General features: G+C 37.0%; 1 protein-coding gene across 1 annotated transcript in view; it reads right to left on the bottom strand.

Annotated features, from left to right (window-relative positions):
• The window catches only part of XYLT1 (xylosyltransferase 1), a 281,468-nt gene that overhangs the window by 142,256 nt on the left and 126,293 nt on the right, over nucleotides 1-12,919 (bottom strand). The window lies entirely within an intron of this gene.

Below are 12,919 nucleotides of genomic sequence, written 5' to 3'. Positions count from 1 at the left end.
ATAGTAGTGACATAAAAAAAATGTCATGTAAGCAATAAAAAAAAAACAAAAAAAAAACTGCCTACAATTTAAAAAAAAAATAATAATAAAAAAATTAATGTAGCGGGTATCAAATTATGTTTTTTACCGTACAAGATCAAATGTCAGGGTGAGGAGTCAGGGGCTTTAATACATGTCCATAAGGAAAGACAAATATTTTTTATAGATCAAGCAGTCATTTGCAATGTTATCGTTAACGTGATTTCAATTTTGTCATGTAAGCGGTATTTAAAAAATAAAGAAACTCAATGTACGTGCAAGGATTCAAAGCATCCTCATCATATTTTGGGATGTAAAATGTTAGAAAGGGGTGTATTAAAACATTGGTTAGTAATAATGTTTGAAATTGTATCCATTTTTTTAATAACAAACATATAACTCAAACTCAAGCACCATAATAACTACGGCGTGTTGTAGTGGTTATGGTGCCAGGATTGCCCTGGCGCCCTAACAAGATTAGTAGTCAAACCCGCTGCAAATGGTTTGACAACTTACTTGGAGTCTACCAGGTGACGGTCATCTCCTCCATGAGGGCCGGAAGTACTCTGCATTGAGTTAAACACAGTTGTGTTTTTTCGTTTTTGTTTGACATATTATGTATTTTGTTCTGGCTCCACAAACAAATAACATTTATTCTGATGTCTAACCAAATGTTTGGTCTCATCCATTGTCAACAGTCTAAAATAGTTATATGGTATAAAACCGCACACTAAAGGGTGTAGCCAAATGTCAAATAAACAACAAACTTAGGCATAACATATTTTTTTTTTAAATTTTTTTAAATGAATTAAACAAAGCAGATGCGATGGGCAAAAACATTGTTGTACATGTTGAATCATTTTAGTTGTTAGCAGATACTGAAAAAGCCCTAAAAGTTCTAGCTCTGTCCAAAACAAACACAAGACAAATATAGTATAAATAAAAAAAAAATTGCATACAAACGTTGTGACAAAATGTACAATAAACAGTCCTACATGGCTCTGCATTATTTGTACTGAATACACAGTCAGAACCGTACCATTGTATCACAGAGCAATTAAACTGCTTAACGGCTACAAGTTATAATTATAGACTTCGCAATGTGTTTTTTAAAGAAGTTGTGGCGGCATGTGACGTCCTGTTTATTTAGCCTTGTCTTTCCTGTCTGCATGGTATTCAAGCCCCCATGTTTTTGCTTTGATCAATTTTGTATTACATTAAGACATAATTCAAAATGGTAAAAAAAAATATTAGAAACAATTATTAGTATGAACCTGAATTTAGGAAATAACATTTCATAGTATTATTTTGATTACTATCTTTGTAATTTATTCCTGTTTGTATTCTGCTCAATTAATAACATAATATAATAGAGTTGATAATGTGAAGTTTTAAAAAAAAAAAAAAAGTCTATGGTATTTCGGTGCCAAACACCAACAACAAGGTCTACTAGATACGTTACTATCAAGGTAAATTACAAAACTATTAAAACTTCAAAAATAGCCAATGGTGGCATCATGTCATTGACTTTATATAATATAAATGCCTTGATTAATGGAGCAACATCAATAATATTCCAATAAAATATTGAGTAAACACTGCAAAGAGGCCAAATGCTTAAATGACAAAATAGTTGACTTTAAACATTCCGGGATATTTATTACATAACAATTTAAGAAAATAAATCTGTCTTGGAGTTGGCATATAAAGACCAGAATATCAGACAGACATTATCTATTATTCTAAGCGTAGGTTTTATCTGATGGATGCCATCAGTATTCCAACTTGAGCCAATGTCTGGTTCACTAGTTCCATACATTTGATATTAGTGTGCTGAGTACGTTTATGAGTATGTATTGACAAACTTTGTTCTCTTTAGAATCTGTAAACAGATACTGTCAGAGGTGGCCAGAAGTATTCTTTGGAACTGGAGGTCTTGAGGTCTCTGGTTCCGAAAAAACAACATCTAACTTTGAGTTACAACAGACAGGTCTTCTAGAGATTAAAATGGACTAACAACAAACGCAGTGTATATAATTTGAAACTAGATATTACCTAGTACTTTTAGCTACTCTAATACTATGAAAGACAGTACTGTGTCATTATCATACATTCTACAAACTGATCACAGCAAAAACATTGTCTTGATAGATTCATTCTCAATCCAGGAAAGCTCTGCAGACTTTAAGACGGGAAATGGCGAAAACCATAAATCCACTGACACAACGGTCTAAAACATGGAGTACATAAAGCAATGAATTTATAAGAAATATAAACCAGCAAAACATGCTGGGGCATAAAACAAACAGCAAGTGTGAGGTTGTGCTCAACCAGTATGTTCCTCATGGTCTGGCATCATTTTACAGTAAATGGTTTTATTTGCAATAACACAGACAGAAAAGTTCAAATGTGTATGTAAAACGGATGGTAATTTTATTGCAGCAAGTAACGAGAATCTTGGGTTAGGGGTATTTACCTTGATAGTAACGTATCTAGTAGACCTAGCTGTAGGTGTTTGGCACCAATATACCATAGACTTTTAATGAAACTTCACATTATCAACTCTATTATATTATGATTCTTGTTAATTGAGCAGACTATGAACAGGGATAAATGACAAAAAAAAAAGCAATCAAAATGATACTATGAACATAATACGACAGCCTAGGTTAGTAAGGGGAACGCAAACAAACCCTCTCATCTATCCATCCAGAGGATGCGTCCGCCATACCTAGGCTACATTACTTCCCTACTGTACAGCCAATTAACAGTTATTATTTTATGTTTCATCAGTTAAATCTTTCTTTTGCTGAATCTTGGAGCACGCATATTACAACCTATGTGACCCTAGTGAAGAGTCAAACCCCTAGGCCGACGTAACTGACCACAATCACCATCACTATTTCCCAACTTATTATAAAATGTGCAATGATACCCATGCCAACCTGTTTTACTATGTTTACCGAAGCGCTGACAACTGCTATTGTGGCATTGTGAGACAATTTGTACAGTTTTATCTATGCACGAAAAAATAAAGAAATAAACGAAAAAAATAATAATACTATGAAATGTTATTTCCTAAATTCAAGTTCATACTAACACTTTAGGGGTATTAGGGGTTTAGGATAAAGGAACATGCTGGAGGCAACAAAACAACCCAAAGATAGATTGAGAATGGATTCTCAGTGCTTTAAACCAATCTAAATGCAGGTAGAATCTAGTTAATTACAATAAAAATTATATAAAATTACAATAAATTATATCTTATTATTACTATACCTTTTATATTTGAAGTTTATCTTTTTTTTTTGGGGGGGGAGGGGGACAGGGGAGGATATAAGAAACTTAAATCCATTAAACAAAATATATAGTCCTGAATTAATGTATCTTCTTGTGGAGTCTGCCAAGTCTGGATATCCACGTGGTCTGTTTTAAGTTATATAATTAAAGGATTAGTGTTTCACTTAAGGCTATCCATTTAAGCAGCTTGTATGGCTGGGTAAACAGCACAACCCATTCAGGTGCTTAGTTAACATATGTCAACTTAAGGATTCATCCGTAATAAAACTTCGCAGATGGGGAAAATTAGATAATACCGTCAAGATTCTAAGAACAGAATGGCAATATGGGAAGAGATAAATTATAAGACGTAAGAGAAAACAAAATATACTAAACATGGAAATCAAATAAAGTAAATGAAATGGGTAATTTAAAAAAAAAGTAATTTAATAGACCCACAAAGACATGACTGACGCAATCACTCAAAGTAGCTTACTTTCGTTTCTCTATTGTTCCTAAAATACTATATGCCACAGGAACTCCAAGCTGGATGTACTCCAATGTGTGCCTATATAAGAGATAGACCGCAACAGTCTTTAAAGTGGATCTGTCACCATCTGGGGACTTTACGTAATTTGGAAAGACCCCTAATGGTGACCTCACCGCTTGGGGCCCAGAGGTGGAGGGGGCAGGCAGAGGTGAGTTTTACTTACCTGAATCTGTCCCTCGCATGTGCCACTCTTCAGTCTGTTCCTCTTCTGCTCCTGGTACTTTAGCTGCCAGGAGCTGATGTTAGCATTGTGCAATCACGGAGTAAAAATACTGAGACAGAGTAACCCCTACAGTCAATCTGAGTATTTCAGAAAGATTCTATCTTTATGAAATACTTATTTCGGAGGGGGTGGTGATAGTGTTGCTTTAATTAATCAGGTTTGATTTAATGCTTTCCAATGGAGAAGTTCTAAAGCGCATGTGGCCCTTGCCACGCATGCGTATTAGGTCCTACCTAGGTCCATGATGTCACAGGAGGAAGAGACCGAGTCAGTGCCAGGGATGAGTGAAAGAAAGGGTTTTTAACCATTTCATGATGGGAATGGGGGGCACAGAGGCAGATAGACACTATAGTGTTACGTATACAGTTTTGTATTCCTAACACTATAGTGTTCCTTTAAATGTATGTGTAAAACACATTGCAATATACAATCTAGTTATTTTTGTGAATGAAGACATATTTTTATTGTATTCTATTTTTTAATAGCATTGTGACTGACCACCAGAAATCTGGTATGTGTGCTTTTTCTGTGTATGTGTAGTTCATGTTAATTTAAATATGTCAATATGTAAAATCTTTAACCCCTTAAGGACCAAACTTCTGGAATAAAAGGGAATCATGACATGTCACACATGTCATGTGTCCTTAAGGGGTTAAAGGACCCCCATAGGCACCCAGGCCACTTCAGCTCAATGAAGTGGTCTGGGTGCCAGGTCCCTTTAGTTTTAATATATATAAAAAATACAGAAAAGGTAAAGGAGTCGAGAGCGAATGCTCAAATCACCACAGATGTGAATCACTCCAAAACACACCAAATAAATATAATACAAATAACGTGAGAGTAATGGCGAGAGCAAATAAAATACTAGAAAACAATAAATGAGAGGCAATATTACCATATATAACTGTCTGTTGGGCTTGTCCTGAAATGTTTGTGATATGTTGTCCTTCAAATAAATACCAGTAGCACCTTGGTGTGCACACAGCAACTTTTTGCGCAGCCTCTTGTTTGTTCTATCTCTCCTGAAGATCTGCAAAAGCTTCACTCTCTCTGGGAACAAAACATCACAGACCCTGGACTGCCACCCCTAGGGGTGGCAGTCCAGGGTCTGTGATGTTTTGTTCCCAGAGAGAGTGAAGCTTTTGCAGATCTTCAGGAGAGATAGAACAAACAAGAGGCTGCGCAAAAAGTTGCTGTGTGCACACCAAGGTGCTACTGGTATTTATTTGAAGGACAACATATCACAAACATTTCAGGACAAGCCCAACAGACAGTTATATATGGTAATATTGCCCTTTAGTTTTAACCCTGCAGCTGAAAGCATAGCCGTTTCATAGAAGGGTTAATCCAGCCTCTAGTGGCTGTCTGATTGACAGCCGCTAGAGGCGCTTCCACGCTTCTCACTCACACGCTTCTCACTCGCCGTTTACATTAGGGTTAATCCAGCCTCTAGTGGCTGTCTGATTGACAGCCGCTAAAGGCGCTTCCACGCTTCTCACTGTGATTTTCACAGTAAGCATAGAAATGCTTTCCTATGGACTGATTGAATGCGCGTGCGGCATTCGGAGGATGACGTCGGAAGAGGGAGGAGAGTCCCCAGTGCTGGAGAAAGGCAACTGATTAACCCCTCTTGAGCCTGGCGGGAGGGGGACCCCGAGTTTGTTTTCCTGGAATTATAGTTGTCCTTTAAGCAGAAAGCATTCTATTTATCATTACACTATGTCCTGTGTGGGTTAATGTGTTGTGTACCAGAAATCGAAATTACAGCTCACACCTGGAAAAAACATTGTAATACCATAAACATTTAGTAATGTGCTGCCTGTCATGTAGTCTTTAATGTGTCTTCATTAACCAATTTAGTTAATGTATTTTCCCCTTAAAATGTAAAACGGCTGTACACTCATCATTAGAGATGATCTAAGAAGTTAGTATTAAACCATTATTAAAAATGATAGTGGCTATATTTCTTCCTACTCTAAACTATTCATCACTATGTAGATGTGGTTTTAAAGACAACTATATATATTTTTCCTACGGTTTTCGGTTAACTTGTGCTGAGATCCTAAATCCCTAAAGCAGCCCACAAAATTGCTGAAGAATATGAATAAACATATACTTAGACCAGGAAAAAGGCTGTAGTGACACAAGCCATTAAACACAACTCTTCCTTTGTCGTTTAACCAACAAAATAAAACAGTAGGGACAGAAGGAAACAGAGGCTGCCAAGAGGAATATTGGTTGGAGTAAGGTCACGTTTAACACAGGGAAGTGTTTCTATTTTCATGGTCAAGGACGGAAAATGTAGTTAAAAAGCCATAACCCACTGAGAATTCTAAAACTATTTTCTCACAATGGAGGATAATACATTCAGTAACTCATTGCACACATTCAAGGTTCTGTAATGTCATACCTTGCAATTACCCCATCCTTTCACAAATCACCCAAGTGTCCCTATTTAAAAGGGACAGTCCCTATTTTGGGCCCAAATTCCTATGTCCCTCTTTTCTACCCTGTTTTCTAGGAGCTCCATATTATTTGTTTGTCTGAGTGTAAAACAGAGCTCCAAAGCAATAATACTCTCATTAAGGTGTCTTTACACTCTTTTAGTCTCTATATAACATGGGTCATGTTGATATTCATAAACAGACAAATTTTGTTAACATGGAAATTCAGTAACAATTCTGGTGCAATTCGGTTGGAATTTGGTTGCATTTCAATTGAGCTATTTCAAAATGAATTTCAATGCAGCAATGAGATTCATTTGAAGACAACAAGGATCAATTCATATCCATTCAGTTAGCATTCTGTTGTTAGTGAATGCAGTTAACCACAGGGGGTTTTAACAACCAAGAGCAGGCAAATTAAATAGAATTTTGGTTGCGGTGTTGTGGTAGTGTGTGCCTTGTTTTCTTGTTTTTGTCACAGCGCAGTTACAGTTGAAGAAAGTGCCAAGTTGGCTTGAGGAGTCGGAGCCTGCAAAAAAAAAGCTGATGGCGGTAGGCAGGTTGCTGTGGTCTCTTGGATTTCTGGATAGAACTCTCTGTTGGAGAAGTCACCCCAATAGCTGACAGGTTACAATATGTTTGCTGGCTTTTTATGTTATACCAAATAAAGCTGTGGCTCTTTCCTTTACCCACCATATTTAGGTCTCCTGTGATTATTGGACAGCATGGGGAAATGGTATTTGAGTCAGCAGTCATGTAGAGAATGTGAATTCAGTGCCTTATTCTCAACATTTTACGAACTCTCTACAAATTACACTGGATTTGCCACAAACACTGCTACTGCGGGCAGTGATACTACAGAGCACAAACACAAACCATCATTGGTTACTTAACCCCTTAAGGACACATGACATGTGTGACATGTCATGAGTCCCTTTTATTCCAGAAGTTTGGTCCTTAAGGTTAAAGGAACTGTGTAGGCACTGTAACTGTTTCATCTCATGGAAGGGGTTATAGTGTCTGGCGTGCCCTGGCACTGTCCTATTCAGTATTCAACCATTTTTTATGTTTTAATGCTAAGAAAGAGTCCACATCAGCCCACCGTACACCAACGTGCACCAACATTTATGAACCAGGGTCAATCTCCTTATCTATGGAAAAAAAGAGGATAAGAGTCTTACTGACCAAGCATGATAAAACGCACCTGCAAACAGAGAATAGTCATGAATGAGCCAGGGACTAGTGTAAAAAAAAAAAAATTAACAACGCAAGACAACAGCCAAGGATACCAGAGATTAGAATATTTAACTATGATTCAAGTTCAGATGCCAAGGAATCACCTGGATAACACAATCTTGAGTAAACCGAGACCACCAAACCTGCCAGTAGCAATGAACACTGTATGCAGTATATAGGCATTAATAAAAGACCTATTGGCAGTAGCACAATGTGTGAGCATCATGCAGCACAAATGGTGCTCTTAGATGCATATCTGTAAAATGATGCAATGCTAAAGGCATATAGGATGTTGTTAAAAAGTAGCACAATGCATCCAAAAACGTCACCTTTGAGGCACAGCATTGTAATATGTTGCATTACCACACAAACCAGGGCCACGTACCATGAGAATAATAAATCATGTAATAATTGTTTTCTGATATAGCAAATTCCCATGCTTATGAAGACATCAAACACTTTACGTTAAATCCCGTGACATAACTATTATTTCATCAACTTAGTAAGGGTGAAAAGGGTGAGATGGTCCTGCTGGGAATGAATCTTGTGATTCTGAAGTTTCAGCAGACACAACCGCTGTTTAATGTACTGAGGTAATCGCTGCTGGTAGTCACTACAATGTTTATTGAGGTCATTTAAAGATCTAACACAAGACTGACACCCGTGTCTTCTTTTACAAATCTCCATAAATTTTGCATTTAAAATCAATTAATGTGTAAAACACATCTATCACTATAACAAAAAGCTTCTGCTTTGGTTCCACATCTCAAGGTAACTATATGCAAATCTACAAAATAGCTCTGCACTATCCTATTAATATTCTTTTCACAGCTATAACAGTGAAAACAATCCGAGAAGAAAATTATTAATTTAAAACTATGCTAAAAGGGTATCTGTTTTCACACACACTTGTTAGAATGATGATGACAAAAATCATGGGAACGTTGAATGAACACGCCATGCACCATAAACACTATAGCTTGCAGTAGTGCTTATGGTGCCCCCTCCCCCATTCTTAGTAGTCAAACTGAAATCTGTTAGGCACCTTTCCTAGTCTCTACTATTAATGCTGAAGCCGCGACTTACTTTAGATCTTCTGAGCTAAGCCTTGCAATTACAGGCTGAGAGCGTGTTTATAGAATCCCAAGTCAACGCACTTCATACATTCTACATAAAATCACTATGCCGGCCAAGGATGCTCCCTCTGATTGGTATTAGATGTTCTGAAATACCGACAGAGAAGACCTGTAAGGTAATTGACTTGATGTTTCCATGCCGTTATATATAATTAGCTACAGCATATTATGTACATATCACTGTTCTAGCAAAGTACTTTTCCCGTACATGAAATACACTCTTTCCTTACCTCTTCTGCCACTTTACCCCACTCCCTCTAGTATGTAAGCTTGATTGAGCAGGGCCCTCAACACCCTCTGTTCCTGTGCATCTAGCTCACCTTGTTGCAAATACATGTCTGTTATGCCTCGTTTCCACTGAGCGGTATGGTTCAGTTTGGTACGGTTCGTAAGGGTTAGAACGGGCCAGCCTATCTTATTCAGGTGAGCGTTTCCATTGCAAGTCGGACCGCCAGGGAGCATGCGGGGTTTAGACCAAATGCCTAGCGTGTCATTTGTCGTGCGCATTGACGTTTTCCTGTCCACTAATCAATGGATTGTATAGTGTGACACCAGTAGCTCCACCCTAACCGTACCGTATCATTTCCTATGGACCTACATCTGAAGGGGGCCCAGGAATGGTGCGGTTTGGTTCAGTTGTATGGGCCACTTTCATAATGGAAACACTCAAAATAGCGTACCAGACTGTACCGACCTGAACCGCTCAGTGGAAATGGGGCATTAGTCCCCCTATTGTACAGAGCTGTGGTACTTTCTGGCGCTTTATAAATAATAATAAGAATAATACATTTGGGTCTAATCAAGTGTTAATACTGTGCATGTCTTTCAGAGTCATCAAGGGACCATCCAATTCTAAGTAGTTAGATAGACATGAACGTAGGCAACTGATGTGGCATTTATATAGTGCCAACTTATTCCGTAGCACTTTAAAGTATAAAATCATTTCAGTTTGAACCCATCTGAAAATGGGCATCGCTATTATTAAATTCTGGTTTGTTTTTTAACAAAGGAAAGCAAGGGCAGTCTAGTCTTGAAGAACACAACCATCATTTTATGTTATGCAGACATACCGCATACCCCATCGCGAGCAGATCTTTAAACGTTCATGCTCTGCTTATGTTTATCTGCCAAGAATGATTGAAAATGTATGAATTTCATGTCATTTCATGCTGTCTTCACATTTCTATAAATTTCCCGTACTGATATGCCAACCCTTTTTAATGAAATTCTCAAAAGTATATTGAAGCCACTAGACCCAAAAGCTAGGAATAAATGGAAACTGACTGCGGGACTGAATATTTCCAGAGTAAAAAGCAAAAATGCATGATAACTACAGCTGACCATATACTTTTAATATACGCAATCACTGTTCAGCCATGCAAGGTAATCTCTCCAGCTTACGCAGGCCTTAGGCTCTTGTACAGTTACTGTCAGATTGCCGAAGCTTTGGCAATATCCTGCATTTATATTGGGGGAAGGAGAGAAAAACATCATCAGTTTATTCACTAAAGTGAGAATAATGGATATTTGGCAAGTGAAATGCAAACTTTATTCCAAAATAGTCAAACTGCAAAATGTCCTAGTGAATTTTAGATTGGACACCAGAAGACCAGAGATAGATTGATGGTGGACTCAAAAGAGAACTTCAGGCCAAAGACTAAGGAATATTTTCAACTATCCTACATTCCACATTTTAATTCATATAGGATTCTTGTTAGTTCCGTATCACTCTGTAACACTGAGACGTTTCCACGTGCACCAATCAAACGCGGCAATCATCCAGTAGAACGCTTCTCATTGACTGTTTTCCTATTGAAGCTCTCACTTCAACTTGAATGATCGTTGAAGCAGATTGAACAAGGTAGCCCTTGTGGCTGTCAGCTTGGCTGTCAGGGAATGTTCCTAAATTAATTCATAAAAGTGACTATTTCCCTGAGCTTTCATAAATGGGGACAAGCGGGGATATGCAGTTAACCCCTAGAGCATTTCAGCAAGTTGAGGTATTTTATTGTTCTGGAGTGCTCCGATAAATAGATTTATTATATAAATAAATATGTACTGAAAATAAGAACATTTAAGAATATTGACCAGTAACTAGATGTATAAATCAATAAAAAAATAAAATAAAAACAACTTAGTACAGATGCTAGTTCTAATAGTATTGTTCAAGAGTCTTGAATGGTTGTCATCATTGAAATACTAGGCTTGGTTTTAAAAGAAGCTTATATAAACAGGTGTATTAAGAAACCTGGTGGCAACCAATTTACCCATAACGTTGGAGTAAGGTGTAGTCTAAAAATCCACAAATTAAGATAATTTGTATTACAGTTCTTGGTATTAACACCGGGAAGTGTAACAGTGTGCAATCATCTCAACATTAATTAAAGCTGATTAAACATGTATATTGAGTAATCATTTTTTTTTTATTTCTGTCATCATCTAAAAGATTGAAGAGATCTGGGGATTATAGTTCTGAGCGATATATAAATTAAGTATTCCAAGTGCCATAACCGCAACAGCATGCTGAAGTGGTTATGGTGCCCAGAGTGCCCTGGCTCTCCCTCCATTATATGAAAGCCAAACCGTTTTAGAATGGTTTGACTTCATATCTGGGGTCCTCGTGGCACCCCTTTAATTGATAAAACAATTAAAGTATATTGCCTAGTTTGACAATTCTATATACAGAATTTCTTTATTTATTTCTTTTAATTAAGTAATAGAACTGATTATTATGCCACAAGACCCTCGGAGAACAAATAGTTTTGGCAGGTCTGGACATAAACAGCGCCAAAGGCAGCAGATGGTGAAAAAAACAGCAGATGTTAAAGCAGTTTCCCTTTTCCATATGTTTTATTGTTCGTCTGTAATAAATAAGTTGTACTTTCATATCTATTAGCGACGTTCAATATTTTACCGTGGTATAAAGGGAAATAAACAGCGAATGAATTGGCACTTTATTTTTCTCTGTGCCAATTAATGCAGTTAAGAAAAGATTTGCTGGGATGTCAAAAGGAAGAACATTTTCATAACAATCCTAAATTACTTCATTAAATATGTAATTATTTTCTAGTCAAAATTAAAATTCAAGTGTGTGTTCTAGATTTTGAAGGACTTTTTTTTATAGCTATCACTACCCAGAATGAAAACATTTGCAGGACCACAGTATAAAGGTTCATAGCATGGAAAGAAGACCTTGATCAGTCAAGTAGACGAACAGTAGTCAATCGAAATATGTTGGTATCATATTTGAGATGCGGGTGATTCAATCCAGCATACATATATTTGGATCACCTGGTTTACACATAATTCAGAGCTACAACTATCCAGTTTATCAGATGTTCCAACTGCTAGTGAGAGACTTCTTGTTGGAATTTTAATCTGGAACACTAAAACACAGATACACAAATCAACTTCAAGATCTTACATCAACGTAAATCACAGATTGCCCTGGTTCTCTCTTACTATATTGGGCTGCAAGACTTGCGATGCATATATACTGGAGAAAGACCAAGTACTACTGAACAAATCAGGACAAATCAGAAAACTCGTCCAATTAAACACTTTATTAATAAATGAAAAACATCTCTGTAGGCATGCCGCTAATGGAATTCTGAAGGCAACCATACGATATGATGTAGCTTATTAATTCCTAAAAACGTAGTCATGCTTATGTCTAAAAGTCCAATAATATTAACAGGTGTCCTTATTCAGGGAGAAAATGATTTTTTGGGTATTTCTGGGTTTGTTTGTCTGTTGGAGCATCACTATTTGGCAGTAAGCAGTAAGGTATCTAAGCACATTTCTATAAACTATCCACCACTGAAACAAGTGAGAATGTAATTGAATTTGACCATTTTAGGGCTGAGCCATTTATATTTATAGGGAACACAGCTCCCAGGCAGTGAAGGGCTGACCATAAAACATAAGGTTTTTATTACTATCGCTAAATTTATTTTTTTAATTTTTTCATTTTACTGAGTTGAACATTTAGGTTCTGTTAGCAAATACTGCATTAGTTATGATAAGGGTTGTG

Source organism: Pelobates fuscus, chromosome 8 (genome assembly GCF_036172605.1).
Source record: "Pelobates fuscus isolate aPelFus1 chromosome 8, aPelFus1.pri, whole genome shotgun sequence".
Classification (NCBI taxonomy): Eukaryota; Metazoa; Chordata; class Amphibia; order Anura; family Pelobatidae; genus Pelobates; species Pelobates fuscus.
This window is presented reverse-complemented; position numbering and strand designations above follow the sequence as displayed.